Source organism: Lissotriton helveticus, chromosome 9, assembly GCF_964261635.1.
Source record: "Lissotriton helveticus chromosome 9, aLisHel1.1, whole genome shotgun sequence".
In the NCBI taxonomy this organism is placed as follows: domain Eukaryota; kingdom Metazoa; phylum Chordata; class Amphibia; order Caudata; family Salamandridae; genus Lissotriton; species Lissotriton helveticus.
In genome coordinates, this window is record NC_136070.1 from 738,319,490 (window position 1) to 738,345,967 (window position 26,478).

The 26,478-nt window shown below is 46.2% G+C and overlaps 1 protein-coding gene and 1 long non-coding RNA gene across 2 annotated transcripts in view; one reads left to right on the forward strand and one right to left on the reverse strand.

The window, feature by feature from the left end:
* LOC144783270 (uncharacterized) overlaps positions 1–26,478 on the forward strand; it is a 1,224,061-nt gene that overhangs the window by 95,796 nt on the left and 1,101,787 nt on the right. The window lies entirely within an intron of this gene.
* LOC144782953 (uncharacterized) lies at positions 8,200–8,876 on the reverse strand. Its single transcript, XR_013601332.1, has 4 exons — positions 8,793–8,876; positions 8,613–8,697; positions 8,422–8,530; positions 8,200–8,313 (listed from the first exon to the last, which is right to left on the reverse strand). It is a non-coding gene; the product is annotated as an uncharacterized LOC144782953 (long non-coding RNA).

A 26,478-nucleotide genomic window follows, 5' to 3' on the forward strand; every position in this document is an offset into this window, starting at 1 on the left:
AAGTAATAATTATGCGGTGAACACCTACTAGTGGACCTGACAACGCGGGTCTAATGGTGACTTATTGAAGGCGATCGTACGTGATCATAATGTGTGGTGCCGATCTGGGCCTGTTACACCATTATGTGGATTACGGGATTTTGGCACGGCGATTGGTTTTAGCCTTCCGGCTGAATTTCCAAATATCAATCTGCGTGATTATTTTGCGACAAGGACCGATGGTGAACTAAACATAGTTGGCATATTGGTGACATTGGTGACATTTTGTGCATGATCATAGGCGGTGCCGAACTGAGCCTGTCAGCGCGTTTGGAGGGAACTATAATTCCGTGATTAAGGTGTGGCGACAACCTGATTGATGCAAATAACTACATTCGTGCACTTACTTGGGTCGAGAAGGTAGTGTGCGTCTATCTCCGTCGGATCCTTGTTAGGGAATGCCGATGGATGCTGGCAAACACCTCCTATTTAACCTACGCTGTAGACGGGGCCTACATGTGTACGTTCTCGTCATATTGATGAGCAGCGATCTGTTGCCCTTACTGCCAATGACTCACCGAACTTTGTTTGAGTTGCTAAGTGAGAAGATCGCCATCTAATGGTCATACAGCAGACCATTGGGCAGTGATTATTTTTAGGGGAATATTATTCGGCACGGTCGCGCAGTGATTAGTTTCAGGGGATATTGCAACCTTTTATCGTTCGCCAATGATGAGCAATAAGGTCTTATTGGGGCTGTGTTCTGTGTTGGCTCTATGGGGGCGGTTGATCGTGTCATTCTGTACATAGTAAAAGCTATAATTTACAGCTGATCAATTTAATGCTTATTGGTTCTGCTGTTATTCATACCATATGTGTATCATATACTGTACAGTGTTGATGCATGTGTAGCCATAGTGATTTATATACATTTTGAATGAATAAACATAGTAACAATTCAAAAATGGCAAGGCTTGATGTTATTCTTACCCTTGGTATATCATATATTGTACAGTGTTAGTACATGCGTGGCTATATTAACTTATGTATATATGATAGAGTTTACAATCAAAATGCCAGGCCTTGATAACATGGAGCATTAAGTTTGATAATTACTTCGAAATAAGCTTCAGCTAGGGGTTAACCCATGTATTCAATTACCTAATGGCTAAGGACCATAGGGGCTACTGTATTCTCATTTCTATATGCCTACCATAACAGAAGGAATTCATAGTCTGCTCATTTGAACATAAGTCTCTTCCTGTTCATTGAGACCGTGTGTGGTCACTTCCGTGGTGTGTATCCACTGGCATTCCTTGAAGTTCAATTGGTTAGAAATGTCGCCACCTCTTTGATGAAGGACGACCTTTTCCAGTACCGTCCATTCTATCTCTTCCACTGTATGTCCCAATGCCGACTAATGATCCACTAAGGGGCCACCGACCACTTTGCATTTAATTCTGCTTTGGTGCTGGAGGATTCTGCTTTTCACCTTTCGGGTGGTTTGGCCTACATAGATGAGTTGACATGGGCACCTAATGGCATAAATCACATTCTGGCTGTTGCAGTTGGTGAAGTGGTTCAGAGTATAGGTTTTTCCTCGGTGTATGATTTTGTTACCCGTTATGGAATATTTACATGTTTTGCAGGAGCCACATCTTTGATGTCCGATGATAGGTGGAAGGCCAAGCTGTGTTCGAATATCTGCAGTTGGAGTTGTCTCAAGGAATGACGACACAACGTGGTCCTTGATGTTTTTCGCCCTTTTAAATGCAAACATGGTCCCCAAGGCAGGCAACAGCCACCTCAGATGTATACTACTCAACACCCGCTCCGTCCACAGGCAGGGCATCGAACTCTGGGACCTGCTCGACTCACACTCCCCGGACGTCGCTTTCCTGACGGAGGCCTAGATGAACAACTCATCAGTGCCCGACATTGCCATAGCCATCCCGGAGGGCTACAAGATCCCCCGCAGGGGCCCCACCAACAGACCGGGAGGAGGAATCACCATTGTCCACAGAAACACCCTCAGAATCCCAACCAACACCGAAGACGCCATCAGCACCGCCGAACACCTGTACTTCCAAATCCACATCGATCCCAACACCACCCTCAGAGGAACCCTCATGTGCAGACCCCCGGGCACAGTTCATCAACTCCATCACAGACACCGTCAGCTCACACGCCCTGGCCTCCACAGACTACATCCTCCTCGGAGACCTGAACTTCCACCTCAAGAACATCAACAACAGCAACTCCACCACACTACTGGACAACCTCACCAACCTCGGCCTCAAACAGCACGTCACAAAACCCACCCACTTCGCCGAACACACGCTCAACCCCATTTTCTCCGCCACCAGCCACATCTCCATTAGCCACACCACCGCACTCCACTCGACTGACCACCACTGCATCCACTTCTCCTTCATGAAAACCACTGCACACAACCATCAGCAAAGAATCCCCCACCACAGCTGGAACAAGGTCATCAAAGAGCAGCTAATGACCACCCTCGCCCGAAACCCACCAACCGACCACACCGACACCAACACAACCTCAGGCAATGGATCGACGACTGTGCCAACACTCTTGCCTCGATCAAGAAACTCTCAAACAGACGCACTGACAGAAGAGCCATCTGGTTCACTGCCGACCTCCAGACATCCAAGCAGACCTGCCGAAAACTAGAGAAGAAATGGAGCCACGAGCAAACACAGGACAACCATGCAGCCCTCAAGAACGCCAGCCGCAGACACCTCCAACTCATCCGAATGACCAAAAGGACCTCCTTCAAGGAACGCATCGACAACAACGCACACAACAGCAAAGAGCTCTTCAACATTGTGAAGGAGCTCGCCATCCCCAGCTCCAGCACCAACAACATCCCGCCATCACAAGACCTCTGCGACTCTCTAGCAACCTTCTTCCACCGCAAGATCGCAGACATCCACGACAGCTTCAACTCCCAGACCTCTTCAACAGCTGCTGACACCCCAGACTCACTGCTCCCCAGTCGCACCGGCCGTCTGATCTCCTGGAACCACTTCGACGACGAAGACACCATCAAGACCATGAACACCATCCACTCCGGCTCACCATTAGATCCTTGCCCCCATCAAATGTTCAACAAAGCGAGCTCCATCATCGCACCCCAACTCCGTAAGATGCTCAACAGCTCATTCAAGACCACCGCCTTCCCAGAAAGCTGGAAACACTCAGAGATCAACGCCCTACTCCAGAAACCCAAGGCAGACCCAACGGACTTCAAGAACTTCTGGCCCATCTCCCTGCTCCCGTTCCCAGCGAAAGTCATCGAGAAGATCATCAATAGACAACTGACCCAATTCCTCAAAGAAAACAACACCTTGGACTCATCCCAATCCGGATTCCACAGCAACCACAGCACCAAAACTGCCCTCATCGCCGACGACATCAGGGACCTGCTGGACAATGGCGAAACCGCGGCCCTCATCCTCCTAGACCTCCCAGCCGCCCTCGACACCATCTGCCACCACACCCTTCGCACACACCTCTACAATGCAGGGATCCGCGACAAAGCCCTGGACTGGATCACCTCCTTCCTCACAGACAGAACCCAGAGAGTCTGCCTCCCTCCATTCCGATCTGAAGCCACCAAGATCATCTGCGGCGTACCCCAAGAATCATCCCTCAGCCCGACCCTCTTCAACATCTACATGACACCACTCGCCAACACTGTACGATCGCATGACCTCACCATAGTCTCATATGCCGACAACACCCAGCTAATCCTCTCCCTCACCAAAGACCCTTCCACCGCCAAAACCAACTTCCACGAAGGGATGAAGGCGGTCGCTGAATGGATGAAGAGCAGCCGCCTGAAACTGAACTCGGACCAGACGGAGGTCCTCATCCTTGGCTCCACTCCCTCTGCCTGGGACGACTCCTGGTGGCTGGCCTCGCTGGTAACTGCACCTACACCCTACGACCACCACGCAACCTGAGGATCATCCTGGACTCATCACTGTCAATGACCCAGAAAGTCAACGCCATCTCCTCCTCCTGCTTTAACACCCTCTGTATGCTTCACAAGATCTACTGATGGATCCCCACCGGACCCAGAAGAACGGTCACCCAGGCCCTCGTCACCAGTAGGCTGGACTACAGCAATGCCTTCTACGCGGGAACCACTGCCAACCTCCAGAAGAGACTCCAACGTATACAGAATGCCTCTGCACGCCTCATCCTCTACATCCCCTGCCACAGCCGCATCACAGCACACCAGAGAGACCTGCACCGGCTCCCCGTCAGCAAAAGGATCACCTTCAAGCTCCTCAACCACACCTACAAAGCACTCCACAATGCCGGCCAGCGTACCTCAACGAGCGACTCACCTTCGACACCCCCAACCGCTAACTCCGCTCTGCTGACCTCGTCCTCGCCACCGTCCCGCGCATCGGATGAACAACCACAGGCGGCAGATCCTTCTCCCACCTCGCCGCCAAGACATGGAACACCCTCCCTATCCCCCTACGGCAGACCCAGGACCTGCTGACCTTCAGGAGACATCTCAAGACTTGGCTGTTCAATCAGTAGCTGCTCCCCCCCCACCACCTCAGCACCTTGAGACCTCAGCGGGTGAGTATCGCGCTCTACAAATGATTGATTGATTGAGTGATTGATATGCCAGTCAACCATGATCTGCACTCTGTCATTACTTGAGGCCTCTACTTAAGTTGGCATATCAGTGGGGCATGATTGATGAGAGTAGATGAGAGTAGATGACCCTGGGTTCTCCCACTAGTAGCGTGTGTGTAACTCTATGGTCTCATAGGATCATATCTGGTTGTGTATATGATCTATTGATAGCAGAATAGTGAAAGCTATACACCTGGCTACGGTTGTGCAACCTCTGAGTATTTACTAGGCCTGTTCATACAGCAACTGAACTCCCTCACTTGATAGCATTGTTGCTCTCTGAATCTTTGCCCAGTCCTACCACAGTTCCCATCCACTATCACATTTCCATCCCCTCTATCAGTAAGAGTCCTGTAGCCAGAGAGAGCAATTTTGGAGTGTGGAACTGTGTAAGGGTTCTTGATTGATTTTGGGTAAATAGACTGCTGTGATTAAACAAGCCCCAAGATGTATGTTTGTGAAGTCTTGGGTTCAATGCAGGAAACACATGGCACATCTTGCCATTATTCTGATAGTGTTGATTCTTCTAATCTTTATGCGACTAAAATGACGTACACCAAGAATAATGCAGCATTTTCAGAGACAGTCCTGTAAGGCAAGAACAGCACATAAATTACAGCAGACAACCCGAGAATGCAGAGAACCCCTGTGCACGTATAAGATGGATTATTGTGATTTAAGTCAGTTTCTCGTGGCTGTACAACTCTGTACTCCAGGGGGCGTCTGTCGAGGTTTCACCCAGTAGAACCCAAATCCAACAAACCAGTGCCCCCAAATATGTCCTACAAACTAAGGGGGAAGGCACAAAACTCAAAGGCCATGTGGAGAGACCTCGCTGGAGCCTCCGTGTATGGGATTACCCAGTGCGGTTGCCCGCAATCATGGAGGGCAGTGGCTGACTCATAGGAATTCTGGCAGAGTAGGGCCTTAACCAATGTCCCTGGTGGGGGAACAATACTTCACTAATCCGGCTGGTGCAGGGAGTAGATGGTCTCACTGCCTGTAACCATCCACAGGGGGGCTCCCAGGAGGGGTGCAGTGTCGATGTATGAGCAGCCACAGTTCTCAGCAATAGGCACTGGTAGCAGGTTTCAGGAGCAGGATCAGTGTCTTTAGAACTCAATGCAGCTCCAACCTCAACCTGGTCCGCGGGCCGTTATCCTTGTTGTCCAGGCAATGGCCCAGACAGAAGACAACACAGTGAATCATGTCCGCACTGCCTGTGCGGCACAAAAGGGGACAAGGCCTTCTCACCCCAAGTAGCGCTCAGCACGCACTTCTTTAATGACAAGTGCCAAACACATGCCATTTAAAGGGTGAAGTGCCCTCCATGTGCTGATCCTGGATGATTTGAAAGTGGCTGGACTCAGAGTCCAACAGCCAGTTTCTCAGTGGATTAGGAGAATCCTGTAAAATCCCTGACACCCCTACAAGAACAGGGAGGGGGGCAAGCAAGGCGGTCCCCAGAGAGCACTGGGGGCACAAAGCGCAGGCAGGTGGGCAGTAGACCAGCACACAAAGTTACATGTAGCGGAGTGGTAGTCCCTCTAGCAGCTCAGCAGATGGAAGGCCAGTACGACAAAGCAAAGTAGTCCAAGTGGCGGTTCCTCCTGGCAGCCCATCAGTCCTCCGGCAATGTTCAATTCGTAGAGCCAGCAGTGTTTGGTACATGTCCATGCAGTGTCTAAAATCATGGAGTTAGAGCCCCTGTTTCCTTATACTCAAAATAGTTTTTGTTTAAGGGGGAACTTCAAAAGAACCTTTACAAGTATGCAAGTATCCCTTTGAACACAGCCCTCGCTCCAGACATCAGTAGGCGGCAATTTAGCCCTTTCTGTGAGGGCAAGGCACAACCTGTAAAAATGTAGTGTGAATGCCCTCCCTCACCTACCTCAGGAAAACCATCAGTAGCAGATGAATGTAGATGTAAACCCTGTCACACAAAGATATTCCTGTGCCTGTCTAGAAAGTATGCACAGTGTAGCTGTCACTCAGTCCTAGCCATGGATTTGAGTCAGGCTGCAAAGCACAAAGAGTCATAAGCACAGAGAAATATCCACTTTCTAAAAGTGGCATCTCTAAGATAGTAATGAAAAATCCAATTACACCAAGAAGCAGGATTTATCACTACCATTCTAAACATACCAAACATGGCAACACCACTCCTTACAGATCAGGAATTGCCACTTAAGTACATATAAAGAAATTCCCTATGCCGTCCTGCACAATTCTCCCAAAAGTTCAGAGGTGCTATCCTGTAACTAATCTTCCAACTCAGGGCCTGTACCCTTGGGTTGAACCAGGCTCAAGGGTGAATCCTCCCTCCACCTCAGGCACCTTCTTCTGGGGTTCTGTACCGTCAGTCTAGGAGTGGAACCCCCAGAAGACAAAATGGTAGGGAGGCTTGTGGCAGCCGCCCCTTCCCCAGGTTAGCAGTGGTACACTGAACCTGGTCTCCAACCCAGTGACTATACCCTTATGCCAAACAGGAGTTGGGGTGAATCAGTCCTCCTCCTCAAACTACTCTATTTGGGCTTCTGCACCTCCTCTGTGGTGCAGTACCGACAGACTGTTGGACGCTTGTTTCAGCTGCCCCAGGTTAACCTGACCCAATGGGGTCCCCTTCAGAGGATGGTCTCCTGGTACAGACTAGACTACACTCCTGAGCAACTCTTGGGGTACCCTCAGGGGCCAGGGCATAGGGCACTGTGGGACTTCGCCTACCCCACCCACCTCCCATTCTGAGAAGGGACATGTGACCCTTTACCCACCCCATTACACTGGTAACCGTCTGGGCTACTAAGAACCCCCCCCCCCTCAACTGGGAGAACTTGGTCCATTTCCTAGAGGATCACTTCCAAATGCCTGTCTATACCCTCTGGTACTCACCCAGAGGTTTGCCTCCTTTACAAGTTCCCTAGGGTCAGACAGCTTACACCCCAATAGGTGTTGGGGCTGCAATGGAAAACAACATCGGAGACACCAGACAGAACACCAGACAGAAAGCAGGATGGTGAATCATGTCCACACTGTCGCCGCAAGTCAAAGGGGAAAGGTTTGGGTCCTGTGTCTGTACTGGCTTGGACCACTCAAATCTACTAAACAAACAAAGATGCCAGACAGATTTTATTTTTTCATTTAATGTTCCCGTGCAGTCAAAATGTACTGGAGGGTAATCTATTTTATTTTAGTTTTTTGATTTTTTGAAAAAGCATTCATCACATAAAAAATATATGTCATCAGAAATAGTCATCAAACAATGAAAAAATTACATAAAAACAACAGATGTGCAATTCTGTGCAATGATAAACTGTATAAGTGCTCAAAAGAAATATGTGTAAATTGATACAGACAACACAAAACAATACGCAATCATGTAACTAATGATACATTCTCATTAGGAACCAGTCCTTTCTGTTGGATATGAAAGACAAGCGAGCCTCAAATTACAGGTGAAACCAAATGCCTGCCTTACTAGAGCCTAGGATTAAGAAAACTAATTGGAGGGTTGCGACACTGGGGAACACACAATGTGGGTTTTAACAGCCCTAGTGGCACCCTTATTATTTTTCCAGGCTCTGTGTCAACGCGTTTCGAACCACCACGTTAGTATGGGTTCTCCTCAGGACATGGACTGGACAGATGCCAAAACTGAAAATAATAATGAAACAAGGTGGTATAAGTGTTGTGACCAATAATGAAACTCGGTTACATATAACAGACTCGAGACTCAGAACTCAAAGAGTATTGGAGGGGTACCTGAAAGTGACCAGATAAGTCACTGGTAAATAGTTGGAATGTCGCTCGGGTAGATGTAGCTCAATTGGAGGTTGCAGTATAAATTGGGGGTCTCTCGTGTGGCGTGTTTCTATAACCAGACATAAGTAAGTGTCAGAGAGTTCTCATAACCCACGATGAACTTATTGTGGAAAATGTAGACAGGGGCCTACCTCAAGTGGATAACGTGTAAACCGCGGAAGAAGATCATGCGCGGTCTCCTGACAAACAGCGGGACCAGACTGGGCTGGAGCCAACCTAGAGGAGAGATTGTTATGTTCGTTATAACTATAAGTCAGGAATCACACGGAGGGCATACGGTGCTGTATGCTAAAGGTGACTGAAACACTCACCAGCACGGTGGCGGCCAGCGCCCAAACCCAGGCGTCTCTTATTTGGTGTTTGCTTGGAATTGTTTCGCCAATCTTAGTGAACCTGCACGAATGAAAGGCCAAGGTTTTAAAACATGTACCTTCGTGATTCTCGCAGGGGCGTTACACATATAGAGAGGTGGATGGCACTTACCAAGGAATGACGAGCAGTCAAACGATCTGTTCGTTGCACTCAGTAGCGGCGTTCTGCTTGGAAAAGTCGCGCGCAATGAGTGGAGAGTTAAAGGGACCGCGCTGGGTCACATGGGTGTCTGGGGCTTCTGGGACAGGTAGTCCACATTATCGTGCGATTGAAACACAGGCTTGGACACGGCGCAGGGGGCCGGGTGGGGGGCTAGAGAGAACCTCGTACTGCAACGCTCCCATTGGTCATGGACATTACCCTGTTGCAATTCAGTGAGACACGCCAAAACCGAACGTGTGGAGGACAACAAAACCAGTAGGATTTGAGTGAGTAGGCACAGAGAATCTACAAATTATTTATTTCAGACAGATCGTTCAAACCCGATTGGGCTGTGTCAAATTTCAGAATAAGATAAGCTTCCCTTTGAGACAACCGCAAGTCGGGATCACCTCCTCCACCTGATTTGATCACTGAAAGCACAGTCCATCTCAGATCGTCCACTTTATGGTTTTGCTGCTGGAAATGAGCCACCAGGGGAGCTGTGAGGATATTGTTGTTAATTCTGGACCGGTGCTGAATGATCCGTTGTCTGACTTCTTGGGTCGTTTTGCCAATGTACACCTTTTGGCATGGACATTGGATGGCATACACCACGTACTTGGTTTTACAATTGGTGTGCTCTTCATGCTGCCAAAATTTCTTTCCGTTGGAAAACAGAGAACCTTCGACTGTGAGGTTGCACACTGAACATGTACCGCATTTTCTATGACCTTTCACAGGAGTGGCGCCAAAAATCGTGCCCTGAGTGTCACGCTTCTTTTGTGGTCTTGTAGATGTAATCAACTGTCCTATGCTGCGATTCTTTTTTAAGGCAAAGAGAGGTGATCCCACATCCGGGAGGACTTCTTCGACTAGATGCCAAGCATTACGGATGAGTTTCTGTAATTGATGAGTGTGAGGTCCAAAAGTGGATACACATACCATCCGCTGAGTTGGTGGCTTAGATCTTTTTTCCAGTAAATGCTCTCTTGGTGTCCACCTGGCTCTCTTCATAGAGTGTTTAAGAAGCTTTCTAGGATAGCCTCTGTCATGCAGTTTTTTAACCAGGGCTTGTCCGTGGATATCAAAGTCTTGGATTCTAGAACAGTTCCTTCGGACCCTAAGAAATTGCCCATAGGGAAGATTGTTCTTAAGGCTCCGGGGGTGGTAGCTTTTGAAATGCAGGGCGTTGTTTTTGTCCGTCTTTTTCTGGTATAGAGTACATACCAAACCGTCCGTGGTAGCCTTGACCTCCACATCTAGAAACGGTAATGATTTGGAGTCATAGGTGAGGCTGAACTTGATGTCGGGGCTCCGGTTGTTCAGCCAAACATGAAAGGATTCCAATGATTCAGTTGATCCATTCCAGATGCACCAAACGTCATCTATGTATCGCAGCCATTGCTGGATATGTGACTTATACGGGTTATTGTTGTACACGAACATCTCTTCATATTGCCCCATATAAAGAATCGCCATTTCCGGGGCAAACGGACAGCCCATTGCTGAGCCTTTGATTTGCAGGAAAAGCTCATCCTCGAATGAGAAATAATTTCTTTTTAGCGCTAGTCCAGCAAAAGCTAGAAGGAGCTCAGTAGGGACCCGATGTGGTCTTGGCCTTCTTTCCAAAAATATTTCCAGAACATCTAGTCCATCCTGCTGGGGGATTTGCGTATATAAAGACGCAACGTCCATTGTCACCATCAACTGCTGGGAAGGATCGAAGTGTAACATTTCAACTTTGTTAATAAAGTCCATTGTGTCCCGCAGATAAGATGGTACTTGGACTACTAGCGGTTTAAGAAAGACATCCACAAATTTGGAAATAGGCTCCAGGACAGAGTCACACCCAGACACTATGGGGCGACCGGGCGGTGTTTTGGCATCTTTGTGGACTTTGGGTAAGAAGTACAGATGTGGCACCCTTGGGTACTTCTTGATTAGATACTCTGCTTCCTTGGGGCCAAGTATTTCTTTATCTCTAGCTTCCTGGACGAGCTGTTTCACTTCCTGCGATATTTGGCTTGTGGGATCCTGTGTGATAGGGCGGTACCATTCTCGATTGTATACGTGGCTTCTTCCTTCCGTTCTATACAACTCCTTAGACCAGAGAACCACTGCACCACCCTTGTCTGCTGGTCTGATAATTGCATCCTGTTGATTCTTCAACTTGTGAATAGCTTCCTTTTGTTCCTTTGAGAGGTTCGATGGTACATAGGGACGTTTCTTCTCTAGTACGTTCAGTGATGACATAACCGCACGTTCGAAGGCAATGATGTTTTTTGAGGTGTTGTGATTGGGGGGACAGAAAGTTGACTTATTCCTCAGTCCCTTCTTCAGTTTGTAGTTGCTCAGGGGAGTCCCGAAAGAACCATCTGAGACGAACCTTCCTGAAAAATTCCAACATTTCAAGTTTGATTTTAGTAAAGTCCATAAATGTGCCTGGTACAAATGAAAGTCCCAGTTCCAAGACCTCCTTTTCAGCGCTAGATAGTACTTTCTCAGAAAGGTTGATGATGGAAGATTTGGTTAGGACTTGTAATGTTGTTTTCGAGTTGTCATTTCCCATTGGGGCTTGAACCTGGTTCTCTTCTGTTGCTGGCCCTGTCCTAAAAAAGGTCTTTTTTGATTATTTCTGTTGGAGGGGCCTTCGCCAGCGTCCGAATCTCCAGTAGATTCGGAAGAGGATGTCTCGGAAAATGTGGAAAACTTTTTCCTAGATCTCCCTTGATAAGTGTTCAAAAACCTGGTGGAATCTTGACGCGTGTAAAAATCGTCTTTAAGATACGGATAAACTACTTCAAGACTGAAATTCTTCAGATCTTTTTCAAACTTGGTAGTCTTGAAATTGATAGTATGATCTTTAAAGGTAGCCAATTCCTTTTCTATTTTTTCCAACAATTGTTTGGCTTCTGTTTCCGTATGGTTGTCTTTGATAACTTGCAGCTGTTCCTCAATTTCCTCCTCTTCTTTTTTGCAGATTCTCTGTGCCGTCTCAATGGTATGAACCATCAAATCTCGGCTGCATTTCGTACTAATACAGCTGAATCCCTTTCTGTATACTGGGTCGTCAGTAAATATGACAGGGACGTTCTTTATCTGTAAACCCCAGGGGATAACCCCAGCTTTTAGACTGGCAAGTAAAAAATGTCCGTGTAGTTCGGTTCTAACGTGTTTCTTTTGCAATCTTATGAGTTTATCTGAGACATTCAACTGTTTAGCTGTGTTACTCAATTTGACAGATGAAAAGAGTGTCGAGTCTGAAATAAGTTTCTGAATATGATCCTCACTGAAGGACAACGTATCTCTTTCAGACATATTAGTGACTCAGGATCCAATGGGCCTGAGTCCAGTTAATGGAAAGAGTTTGCACACATCATTTTACGTGTGAAAAACCTTGCGAGCAAGCGCCCGCTCAACAAGCAAGTCAAAGGGGAAAGGTTTGGGTCCTGTGTCTGTACTGGCTTGGACCACTCAAATCTACTAAACAAACAAAGATGCCAGACAGATTTTATTTTTTCATTTAATGTTCCCGTGCAGTCAAAATGTACTGGAGGGTAATCTATTTTATTTTAGTTTTTTTGATTTTTTGAAAAAGCATTCATCACATTAAAAATATATGTCATCAGAAATAGTCATCAAACAATGAAAAAATTACATAAAAACAACAGATGTGCAATTCTGTGCAATGATAAACTGTGCAAGTGCTCAAAAGAAATATGTGTAAATTGATACAGACAACACAAAACAATACGCAATCATGTAACTAATGATACATTCTCATTAGGAACCAGTCCTTTCTGTTGGATATGAAAGACAAGCGAGCCTCAAATTACAGGTGAAACCAAATGCCTGCCTTACTAGAGCCTAGGATTAAGAAAACTAATTGGAGGGTTGCGACACTGGGGAACACACAATGTGGGTTTTAACAGCCCTAGTGGCACCCTTATTATTTTTCCAGGCTCTGTGTCAACGCGTTTCGAACCACCACGTTAGTATGGGTTCTCCTCAGGACATGGACTGGACAGATGCCAAAACTGAAAATAATAATGAAACAAGGTGGTATAAGTGTTGTGACCAATAATGAAACTCGGTTACATATAACAGACTCGAGACTCAGAACTCAAAGAGTATTGGAGGGGTACCTGAAAGTGACCAGATAAGTCACTGGTAAATAGTTGGAATGTCGCTCGGGTAGATGTAGCTCAATTGGAGGTTGCAGTATAAATTGGGGGTCTCTCGTGTGGCGTGTTTCTATAACCAGACATAAGTAAGTGTCAGAGAGTTCTCATAACCCACGATGAACTTATTGTGGAAAATGTAGACAGGGGCCTACCTCAAGTGGATAACGTGTAAACCGCGGAAGAAGATCATGCGCGGTCTCCTGACAAACAGCGGGACCAGACTGGGCTGGAGCCAACCTAGAGGAGAGATTGTTATGTTCGTTATAACTATAAGTCAGGAATCACACGGAGGGCATACTGTGCTGTATGCTAAAGGTGACTGAAACATTCACCAGCACCGTGGCGGCCAGCGCCCAAACCCAGGCGTCTCTTATTTGGTGTTTGCTTGGAATTGTTTCGCCTATCTTAGTGAACCTGCACGAATGAAAGGCCAAGGTTTTAAAACATGTACCTTCGTGATTCTCGCAGGGGCGTTACACATATAGAGAGGCGGATGGCACTTACCAAGGAATGACGAGCAGTCAAACGATCTGTTCGTTGCACTCAGTAGCGGCGTTCTGCTTGGAAAAGTCGCGCGCAATGAGTGGAGAGTTAAAGGGACCGCGCTGGGTCACATGGGTGTCTGGGGCTTCTGGGACAGGTAGTCCACATTATCGTGCGATTGAAACACAGGCTTGGACACGGCGCAGGGGGCCGGGTGGGGGGCTAGAGAGAACCTCGTACTGCAACGCTCCCATTGGTCATGGACATTACCCTGTTGCAATTCAGTGAGACACGCCAAAACCGAACGTGTGGAGGACAACAAAACCAGTAGGATTTGAGTGAGTAGGCACAGAGAATCTACAAATTATTTATTTCAGACAGATCGTTCAAACCCGATTGGGCTGTGTCAAATTTCAGAATGAGATAAGCTTCTCTTTGAGACAACCGCAAGTCGGGATCACCTCCTCCACCTGATTTGATCACTGAAAGCACAGTCCATCTCAGATCGTCCACTTTATGGTTTTGCTGCTGGAAATGAGCCACCAGGGGAGCTGTGAGGATATTGTTGTTAATTCTGGACCGGTGCTGAATGATCCGTTGTCTGACTTCTTGGGTCGTTTTGCCAATGTACACCTTTTGGCATGGACATTGGATGGCATACACCACGTACTTGGTTTTACAATTGGTGTGCTCTTCATGCCGCCAAAAATTTTTTCCGTTGGAAAACAGAGAACCTTCGACTGTGAGGTTGCACACTGAACATGTACCGCATTTTCTATGACCTTTCACAGGAGTGGCGCCAAAAATCGTGCCCTGAGTGTCACGCTTCTTTTGTGGTCTTGTAGATGTAATCAACTGTCCTATGCTGCGATTCTTTTTTAAGGCAAAGAGAGGTGATCCCACATCCGGGAGGACTTCTTCGACTAGATGGCAAGCATTACGGATGAGTTTCTGTAATTGATGAGTGTTAGGTCCAAAAGTGGATACACATACCATCCGCTGAGTTGGTGGCTTAGATCTTTTTTCCAGTAAATGCTCTCTTGGTGTCCACCTGGCTCTCTTCATAGAGTGTTTAAGAAGCTTTCTAGGATAGCCTCTGTCATGCAGTTTTTTAACCAGGGCTTGTCAGTGTACAACAATAACCCGTATAAGTCACATATCCAGCAATGGCTGCGATACATAGATGACGTTTGGTGCATCTGGAATGGATCAACTGAATCATTGGAATCCTTTCATGTTTGGCTGAACAACCGGAGCCCCGACATCAAGTTCAGCCTCACCTATGACTCCAAATCATTACCGTTTCTAGATGTGGAGGTCAAGGCTACCACGGACGGTTTGGTATGTACTCTATACCAGAAACAGACGGACAAAAACAACGCCCTGCATTTCAAAAGCTACCACCCCCGGAGCCTTAAGAACAATCTTCCCTATGGGCAATTTCTTAGGGTCCGAAGGAACTGTTCTAGAATCCAAGACTTTGATATCCACGGACAAGCCCTGGTTAAAAAACTGCATGACAGAGGCTATCCTAGAAAGCTTCTTAAACACTCTATGAAGAGAGCCAGGTGGACACCAAGAGAGCATTTACTGGAAAAAAGATCTAAGCCACCAACTCAGCGGATGGTATGTGTATCCACTTTTGGACCTCACACTCATCAATTACAGAAACTCATCCGTAATGCTTGGCATCTAGTCGAAGAAGTCCTCCCGGATGTGGGATCACCTCTCTTTGCCTTAAAAAAGAATCGCAGCATAGGACAGTTGATTACATCTACAAGACCACAAAAGAAGCGTGACACTCAGGGCACGATTTTTGGCGCCACTCCTGTGAAAGGTCATAGAAAATGCGGTACATGTTCAGTGTGCAACCTCACAGTCGAAGGTTCTCTGTTTTCCAACGGAAAGAAATTTTGGCGGCATGAAGAGCACACCAATTGTAAAACCAAGTACGTGGTGTATGCCATCCAATGTCCATGCCAAAAGGTGTACATTGGCAAAACGACCCAAGAAGTCAGACAACGGATCATTCAGCACCGGTCCAGAATTAACAACAATATCCTCACAGCTCCACTGGTGGCTCATTTCCAGCAGCAAAACCATAAAGTGGACGATCTGAGATGGACTGTGCTTTCAGTGATCAAATCAGGTGGAGGAGGTGATCCCGACTTGCGGTTGACTCAAAGGGAAGCTTATCTTATTCTGAAATTTGACACAGCCCAATCGGGTTTGAACGATCTGTCTGAAATAAATAATTTGTAGATTCTCTGTGCCTACTCACTCAAATCCTACTGGTTTTGTTGTCCTCCACACGTTCGGTTTTGGCGTGTCTCACTGAATTGCAACAGGGTAATGTCCATGACCAATGGGAGCGTTGCAGTACGAGGTTCTCTCTAGCCCCCCACCCGGCCCCCTGCGCCGTGTCCAAGCCTGTGTTTCAATCGCACGATAATGTGGACTACCTGTCCCAGAAGCCCCAGACACCCATGTGACCCAGCGCGGTCCCTTTAACTCTCCACTCATTGCGCGCGACTTTTCCAAGCAGAACGCCGCTACTGAGTGCAACGAACAGATCGTTTGACTGCTCGTCATTCCTTGGTAAGTGCCATCCGCCTCTCTATATGTGTAACGCCCCTGCGAGATTCACGAAGGTACATGTTTTAAAACCTTGGCCTTTCATTCGTGCAGGTTCACTAAGATTGGCGAAACAATTCCAAGCAAACACCAAATAAGAGACGCCTGGGTTTGGGCGCTGGCCGCCACCGTGCTGGTGAGTGTTTCAGTCACCTTTAGCATACAGAACCGTATGCCCTCCGTGTGATTCCTGACTTATAGTTATAACGAACATAACAATCTCTCCTCTAGGTTGGCTCCAGCCCAGTCTGGTCCCGCTGTTTGTCAGGAGACCGCGCATGATCTTCTTCCGCGGTTTACACGTTATCCACTTGAGGTAGGCCCCTGTCTACATTTTCCACAATAAGTTCATCGTGGGTTATGAGAACTCTCTGACACTTACTTATGTCTGGATATAGGAACACGCCACACGAGAGACCCCCAATTTATACTGCAACCTCCAATTGAGCTACATCTACCCGAGCGACATTCCAACTATTTACCAGTGACCTATCTGGTCACTTTCAGGTACCCCTCCAATACTCTTTGAGTTCTGAGTCTCGAGTCTGTTATATGTAACCGAGTTTCATTATTGGTCACAACACTTATACCACCTTGTTTCATTATTATTTTCAGTTTTGGCATCTGTCCAGTCCATGTCCTGAGGAGAACCCATACTAACGTGGTGGTTCGAAACGCGTTGACACAGAGCCTGGAAAAATAATAAGGGTGCCACTAGGGCTGTTAAAACCCACATTGTGTGTTCCCCAGTGTCGCAACCCTCCAATTAGTTTTCTTAATCCTAGGCTCTAGTAAGGCAGGCATTTGGTTTCACCTGTAATTTGAGGCTTGCTTGTCTTTCATATCCAACAGAAAGGACTGGTTCCTAATGAGAATGTATCATTAGTTACATGATTGCGTATTGTTTTGTGTTGTCTGTATCAATTTACACATATTTCTTTTGAGCACTTGTACAGTTTATCATTGCACAGAATTGCACATCTGTTGTTTTTATGTAATTTTTTCATTGTTTGATGACTATTTCTGATGACATATATTTTTAATGTGATGAATGCTTTTTCAAAAAATCAAAAAAACTAAAATAAAATAGATTACCCTCTAGTACATTTTGACTGCACAGGAACATTAAATGAAAAAATAAAATCTGTCTGGCATCTTTGTTTGTTTAGTAGATTTGAGTGGTCCAAGCCAGTACAGACACAGGACCCAAACCTTTCCCCTTTGACTTGCTTGTTGAGCGGGCGCTTGCTCGCAAGGTTTTTCACACGTAAAATGATGTGTGCAAACTCTTTTCATTAACTGGACTCAGGCCCATTGGATCCTGAGTCACTAATATGTCTGAAAGAGATACGTTGTCCTTCAGTGAGGATCATATTCAGAAACTTCTTTCAGACTCAACACTCTTTTCATCTGTCAAATTGAGTAACACAGCTAAACAGTTGAATGTCTCAGATAAACTCATAAGATTGCAAAAGAAACACGTTAGAACCGAACTACACGGACATTTTTTACTTGCCAGTCTAAAAGCTGGGGTTATCCCCTGGGGTTTACAGATAAAGAACGTCCCTGTCATATTTACTGACGACCCAGTATACAGAAAGGGGTTCAGCTGTATTAGTACGAAATGCAGCCGAGATTTGATGGTTCATACCATTGAGACGGCACAGAGAATCTGCAAAAAAGAAGAGGAGGAAATTGAGGAACAGCTGCAAGTTATCAAAGACAACCATACGGAAACAGAAGCCAAACAATTGTTGGAAAAAATAGAAAAGGAATTGGCTACCTTTAAAGATCATACTATCAATTTCAAGACTACCAAGTTTGAAAAAGATCTGAAGAATTTCAGTCTTGAAGTAGTTTATCCGTATCTTAAAGACGATTTTTACACGCGTCAAGATTCCACCAGGTTTTTGAACACTTATCAAGGGAGATCTAGGAAAAAGTTTTCCACATTTTCCGAGACATCCTCTTCCGAATCTACTGGAGATTCGGACGCTGGCGAAGGCCCCTCCAACAGAAATAATCAAAAAAGACCTTTTTTAGGACAGGGCCAGCAACAGAAGAGAACCAGGCTCAAGCCCCAATGGGAAATGACAACTCGAAAACAACATTACAAGTCCTAACCAAATCTTCCATCATCAACCTTTCTGAGAAAGTACTATCTAGCGCTGAAAAGGAGGTCTTGGAACTGGGACTTTCATTTGTACCAGGCACATTTATGGACTTTACTAAACTCAAACTTGAAATGTTGGAATTTTTCAGGAAGGTTCGTCTCAGATGGTTCTTTCGGGACTCCCCTGAGCAACTACAAACTGAAGCTTCGGGACTGAGGAATAAGTCAACTTTCTGTCCCCCCAATCACAACACCTCAAAAAACATCATTGCCTTCGAACGTGCGGTTATGTCATCACTGAACGTACTAGAGAAGAAACGTCCCTATGTACCATCGAACCTCTCAAAGGAACAAAAGGAAGCTATTCACAAGTTGAAGAATCAACAGGATGCAATTATCAGACCAGCAGACAAGGGTGGTGCAGTGGTTCTCTGGTCTAAGGAGTTGTATAGAACGGAAGGAAGAAGCCACGTATACAATCGAGAATGGTACCGCCCTATCACACAGGATCCCACAAGCCAAATATCGCAGGAAGTGAAACAGCTCGTCCAGGAAGCTAGAGATAAAGAAATACTTGGCCCCAAGGAAGCAGAGTATCTAATCAAGAAGTACCCAAGGGTGCCACATCTGTACTTCTTACCCAAAGTCCACAAAGATGCCAAAACACCGCCCGGTCGCCCCATAGTGTCTGGGTGTGACTCTGTCCTGGAGCCTATTTCCAAATTTGTGGATGTCTTTCCTAAACCGCTAGTAGTCCAAGTACCATCTTATCTGCGGGACACAATGGACTTTATTAACAAAGTTGAAATGTTACACTTCGATCCTTCCCAGCAGTTGATGGTGACAATGGACGTTGCGTCTTTATATACGCAAATCCCCCAGCAGGATGGACTAGATGTTCTGGAAATATTTTTGGAAAGAAGGCCAAGACCACATCGGGTCCCTACTGAGCTACTTCTAGCTTTTGCTGGACTAGCGCTAAAAAGAAATTATTTCTCATTCGAGGATGAGCTTTTCCTGCAAATCAAAGGCTCAGCAATGGGCTGTCCGTTTGCCCCGGAAATGGCGATTCTTTATATGGGGCAATATGAAGAGATGTTCGTGTACAACAATAACCCGTATAAGTCACATATCCAGCAATGGCTGCGATACATAGATGACGTTTGGTGCATCTGGAATGGATCAACTGAATCATTGGAATCCTTTCATGTTTGGCTGAACAACCGGAGCCCCGACATCAAGTTCAGCCTCACCTATGACTCCAAATTATTACCGTTTCTAGATGTGGAGGTCAAGGCTACCACGGACGGTTTGGTATGTACACTATACCAGAAACAGACGGACAAAAACAACGCCCTGCATTTCAAAAGCTACCACCCCCGGAGCCTTAAGAACAATCTTCCCTATGGGCAATTTCTTAGGGTCAGAAGGAACTGTTCTAGAATCCAAGACTTTGATATCCACGGACAAGCCCTGGTTAAAAAACTGCATGACAGAGGCTATCCTAGAAAGCTTCTTAAACACTCTATGAAGAGAGCCAGGTGGACACCAAGAGAGCATTTACTGGAAAAAAGATCTAAGCCACCAACTCAGCGGATGGTATGTGTATCCACTTTTGGACCTCACACTCATCAATTACAGAAACTCATCTTTAATGCTTGGCATCTAGTCGAAGAAGTCCTCCCGGATGTGGGATCACCTCTCTTTGCCTTAAAAAAGAATCGCAGCATAGGACAGTTGATTACATCTACAAGACCACAAAAGAAGCGTGACACTCAGGGCATGATTTTTGGCGCCACTCCTGTGAAAGGTCATAGAAAATGCGGTACATGTTCAGTGTGCAACCTCACAGTCGAAGGTTCTCTGTTTTCCAACGGAAAGAAATTTTGGCGGCATGAAGAGCACACCAATTGTAAAACCAAGTACGTGGTGTATGCCATCCAATGTCCATGCCAAAAGGTGTACATTGGCAAAACGACCCAAGAAGTCAGACAACGGATCATTCAGCACCGGTCCAGAATTAACAACAATATCCTCACAGCTCCCCTGGTGGCTCATTTCCAGCAGCAAAACCATAAAGTGGACGATCTGAGATGGACTGTGCTTTCAGTGATCAAATCAGGTGGAGGAGGTGATCCCGACTTGCGGTTGTCTCAAAGGGAAGCTTATCTTATTCTGAAATTTGACACAGCCCAATCGGGTTTGAACGATCTGTCTGAAATAAATAATTTGTAGATTCTCTGTGCCTACTCACTCAAATCCTACTGGTTTTGTTGTCCTCCACACGTTCGGTTTTGGCGTGTCTCACTGAATTGCAACAGAGTAATGTCCATGACCAATGGGAGCGTTGCAGTACGAGGTTCTCTCTAGCCCCCCACCCGGCCCCCTGCGCCGTGTCCAAGCCTGTGTTTCAATCGCACGATAATGTGGACTACCTGTCCCAGAAGCCCCAGACACCCATGTGACCCAGAGCGGTCCCTTTAACTCTCCACTCATTGCGCGCGACTTTTCCAAGCAGAACGCCGCTACTGAGTGCAACGAACAGATCGTTTGACTGCTCGTCATTCCTTGGTAAGTGCCATCCGCCTCTCTATATGTGTAACGCCCCTGCGAGAATCACGAAGGTACATGTTTTAAAACCTTGGCCTTTCATTTGTGCAGGTTCACTAAGATTGGCGAAACAATTCCAAGCAAACACCAAATAAGAGACGCCTGGGTTTGGGCGCTGGCCGCCACCGTGCTGGTGAGTGTTTCAGTCACCTTTAGCATACAGCACCGTATGCCCTCCGTGTGATTCCTGACTTATAGTTATAACGAACATAACAATCTCTCCTCTAGGTTGGCTCCAGCCCAGTCTGGTCCCGCTGTTTGTCAGGAGACCGCGCATGATCTTCTTCCGCGGTTTACACGTTATCCACTTGAGGTAGGCCCCTGTCTACATTTTCCACAATAAGTTCATCGTGGGTTATGAGAACTCTCTGACACTTACTTATGTCTGGTTATAGAAACACGCCACACGAGAGACCCCCAATTTATACTGCAACCTCCAATTGAGCTACATCTACCCGAGCGACATTCCAACTATTTACCAGTGACTTATCTGGTCACTTTTAGGTACCCCTCCAATACTCTTTGAGTTTTGAGTCTCGAGTCTGTTATATGTAACCGAGTTTCATTATTGGTCACAACACTTATACCACCTTGTTTCATTATTATTTTCAGTTTTGGCATCTGTCCAGTCCATGTCCTGAGGAGAACCCATACTAACGTGGTGGTTCGAAACGCGTTGACACAGAGCCTGGAAAAATAATAAGGGTGCCACTAGGGCTGTTAAAACCCACATTGTGTGTTCCCCAGTGTCGCAACCCTCCAATTAGTTTTCTTAATCCTAGGCTCTAGTAAGGCAGGCATTTGGTTTCACCTGTAATTTGAGGCTCGCTTGTCTTTCATATCCAACAGAAAGGACTGGTTCCTAATGAGAATGTATCATTAGTTACATGATTGCGTATTGTTTTGTGTTGTCTGTATCAATTTACACATATTTCTTTTGAGCACTTGTACAGTTTATCATTGCACAGAATATCACATCTGTTGTTTTTGTGTAATTTTTTCATTGTTTGATGACTATTTCTGATGACATATATTTTTAATGTGATGAATGCTTTTTCAAAAAATCAAAAAAACTAAAATAAAATAGATTACCCTCCAGTACATTTTGACTGCACGGGAACATTAAATGAAAAAATAAAATCTGTCTGGCATCTTTCTTTGTTTAGTACACACTGTCGCCGCGGCATGATATGGCACACTCCGGTCTCACTCCCAGCAGTGCTCAGCACTCTCTTCTCTACAGACAATTGCCCAACACAATCTGATTGAAGCGTTAAGCGCTGTCCAAGTATTGTCCTTGGGAGATTTAAAAGTGGCCAAACTTAGAGTCCCACAGCAGGTGGGGTAGGGGAATACTGATGTATCCCTGACTCGCCCCTAAGAATCAGAATCGGGGCAAGCCAGGCAGTTCCTGGAGAGCACTGGGGGCACAACGCACAGGCAGGCAGCAGGCCAGCACACAAAGTTACTTATAGCAGAGTGGCTGTCACTCTAGCAGCTCAGCAGGCCAGCAAAACAAAGAAAAGTAGTTCAACTGGTGGTTACTCTTGGCAGCAAAGCAGTCCTCTGGCAATGTGTAATTCATAGAGCCAGCAGCTTCTGGTTACAAGTCCACACAGTGTCTAAAATAATAGGGCCAAAGCCCCTGTACTTATACTCAAAATTGTCTTTGTTCAAGGGGGAACTTCAAAAGAACCTTGTAGAAGTGCACAGCAATCGCTTTCACCCAGACAACAGTAGAGGGTAAATCAGCCCTTTGGGTGAGGGCAGGACACATCCTATGCACATGTAAAGTGGGAACGCCCTCCCTCTCCCAGCCCAGGAAGACCATTAGTATGCAGCTGTGGCCTTTGTCACACCCAGACTTTCCTGTGCTGTGGCTGTCTGAAAAATATGCACAAAGAGTCATAAGCACAAAGAAATGCCCACTTTCTATAAATCGCATTTCAAAAATAGTAATGTATAATCCAATTACACCTGTAAGCAGGATTTTTCACTACCATTCAAAGAATACTAAACATGCAACACTACTGCTTTGAGATCAGAAATTCCCACTTAAGTACATATAAGGGAATTCCCAATGCTATCCTATGGGAGGAGTAGGCCTCACAGTAGTGAGAAACAAAATAGGCTGTATGTCATTACCTGGACATGCCACAAGATAAAGGCACATGTCCTGACGTATATGTAGCAAAAGGGGAGTTTAAGGCTTGGCAAATAGTTTTAAATGCCAAGTAAAAGTGGCAGTAAACTGAGCATGCACTTACTGCCGTGTCAGGTCTGAGACAGGTTTGAAAGGCTACACCTGTGGGTGGCACAAGCAGTGCTGCATGGTCACTAGTAGCAGTTAATTTACACGCTATCAGTATATGGAATACCGCTGTACAAGAAACCTACAGGCAAATCAAATATGTCAAAAAGGTGTAAAATATTGACACTCTGTTTTAGGGAGGGAGTTCATGCACTCTAGCACTAATTAGCAGTGGTAAAGTGCCAAGAATCTTAAAACCAACAAAAAGAGAGTCAGAAAAAAAGGCAAAGGAAGGCAAACAGTTTGGGGATAACCCTACAAAAAGGACCAAATCCAACACAACCCCTTCCCAGCCTAAAACCAGGGTAGACTAATCAATACCTTGTTGGGGTTCCCTGCTTAGGGGGAAGGAACATGGACCCTGGCTCGCTAATGCAGGTGCACATTTCAGTTCTATGCCTCTTTGAACCCAGTTGGATCCCTCTGTCTATACTCTCAGGGCCCACTAATCTAACCCTTGGGGAATTCTTCTCCTCACCTACTGACCCCATCAGAGATGTGCATAACTCTAAGTTGTTCACAAATGCATCCTAGTAGGCAGACAGTACCACCAGAGGCAACTGAGAGCTGTCGGCATCCAGAGCCACGCCCCAGTCCATTCAAGAATCTCCTTCCTCTCTGTTTTCTCAGAGTCGGGCCAGTAGCCCCAGATGCATTGCATCCTTTTTCCACTCCACCTCTGACCAGTCGAGGGGTGGTATCCTGAGACTGGTGCTTCAGCCCAGACTCTGTACTATTATGCTAAACAGGAGTCAGAGGCAAATCCATTCTCCCCATGTCCCTCCTTCTGGGGTTCCGCACCCTCTTCCTAGGATTGGTACCCCCAGAATCCAGAACTGTTGTGGAGCATGTGGCAACCATCCTGCACAATTCTCCCATGAGTTCAAGGGTGCTATCCTGCAATTGGTCTTCCAAACAAGGGTCTGTACCCTTGTGTTGAACCGGGTCCGGGGTGAGTCTTCCTGCCTTCTCCTCTGGTCCTCCTTCTGGGGCTCTGCACCCTCCATCTAGTACTTGTACCTCTGAAGACAAAACATTAGGGGTGATTGTGGCAGCTGCACCTTCCCCCAGGTCATGGGTGATACTCTAAACCTGGTTCTCCAATCCCGGGGCTGTACCCTTAGGCTGAACAGGAGTTATGGGATAGTTCATCCTCCCTCTCAAACTCCACCATCTGGGCCACTTCACTATCCTCTGTGAAGTGGTACTTCCAGACACTAGAACTGGGTGGACGCTTGTTACAGCAACCCCACTAAGTTCTTGTTACATCCTGTGCTTCCTGTGCCGTCACATTACTATGGGCTACATGAAATAGAGTTTTTGTGGTAATTTATCCTTTTCTTTTCTTGGTGTATTTCCTCCTATCCAAAATATTTACCTGTTATCTTTGTGTCAGGAACCTTGCTACACGCTGCCCTTTCTCTTGACTTAACACGATGCCTGAACTCATAGGTGTCACAGTGAAAGGAGATGGGGCTGTGGAGCTGTATATAAGCAGCAGCTATTTTGGACTCAGTGCTTGGTTTTAAAATACCTGTATGGATGACGACCACACCCGTTGTTTCTTTCTTGATCCAGTTATCGCTTCCGTTTTTTAAATTCTGCAGTCTAGTTTTCCTTCCTTTTCCGAAATTCCTGTTGCTGATTCCACAGGAAGGCTTCCAAATCAGCTGACGAGGCGGTGCTTTTGAATACAGTGTTCAGGACTGTTTCCTACTTGTTGCTACACTTCGTGTGTTAAGGATTGTAATTTATATCTTGGACATTCTTTGAAGCATATCCAGATTATTAGTGAGGCAGGCATATTTACGGCTTCTCTTCATATATTTGGAATATGTGCATTTTCTTAAGTTCCTGCCGACCTCAATGGCAGTGGATGCTATTTTTTTTTATTTTTGACAGCCATATCACTCTCTCTGATCCCCTCCTAATTGTGAGAGCTCTTGTTTGTGTATTTTTCCTTCCCGAGGAAAAAGATGTTTGCATGAAATAGATGAGCGAACTCAACTCACCATTTTTTATTTCCTTGATATTGGAAGTGTACTTCTGGTAAGTGTTAGTGGGGTACTGAAACAGAGAAAACTATACAAGAGAGAAGGTAGGGGGCTGTTAATATTATCATTGATAGAATGTTAATAGATGTTCCTTTCTTTTCTTTGTAGAGCTCTATTTCCTAAACAAAACGGGTCTTTCTAAGTGAGATGAGTGCTGCCTTGGTTGAGAATTACCCATACATGTCCCCAAGTTGATGTGGTCTTCCAGTCCTCCATCCTCTTTTCTCCCGGCAGGAAATAGCTTGCATTAGTGTTTCTTGGTCATGTGAAGGCATTCCCCTTCAGAAGATAGTAGCGCCATCTTCGCTCCTGCTGATTCCAAGCATTCCGGTGAGTGATTATTTGAGAATCGCTACAGTTCTACTGACACAATGGGGTCCCCCTCACTGGATGGTCTCATGATACAGAGTAGACTACACTCCTGGGACCCCTTCGGGGTTCTCTCCAGGACCTAGGGCTGGGTGTAGGACACCATGGGACTTCACCCACTCCCACTTCTCCTCCTACTCTGAGAAGAGACATGGGACTCTTTACCCACTCCAATACACTGGGAACTGTCTGGGCCACTATAAACCTTCCCGCACTCTATTGGGGGACCCTGAGCCACTCCTTTTAGGATCATTCCCACATGCCTTTCCAGACCCTCTGGTACTCACCCATAGGTCTGCATCCTTTGCAAGTTCCCTGGGGTCAGATAACTCACACTCCAATAGGTGTTGACGTAGCCCTAAAAAACAACAGCCATGTGCTCCCTGACTATCAGATTGTACAGCCCTTTAAAATGGTTTACTCTGCTACTGTTCAAACAACCATCCAGTGCTTTGCAAAACTCCTCCACAAACTCCTCCCAACAATGGTGAGACAGCTTTCTGCTGCCCCTGAACCTCAACCTATACTTCTCGGGGATGAGTAGGGCATTCCTCACATCCCCAGGAATATATCTACCCATACCAGTTCTCCAATCCTCCTCAGGGATCCTGCACACTGCCAGAGCTCTCCCATACACCTACAACCACTGTTGTATGGCAGCCCCCTCCTTGAAGATAGGCACCAAATCTGTGGGTATATAAGTGGAACTTTTAACACTAGACTCAA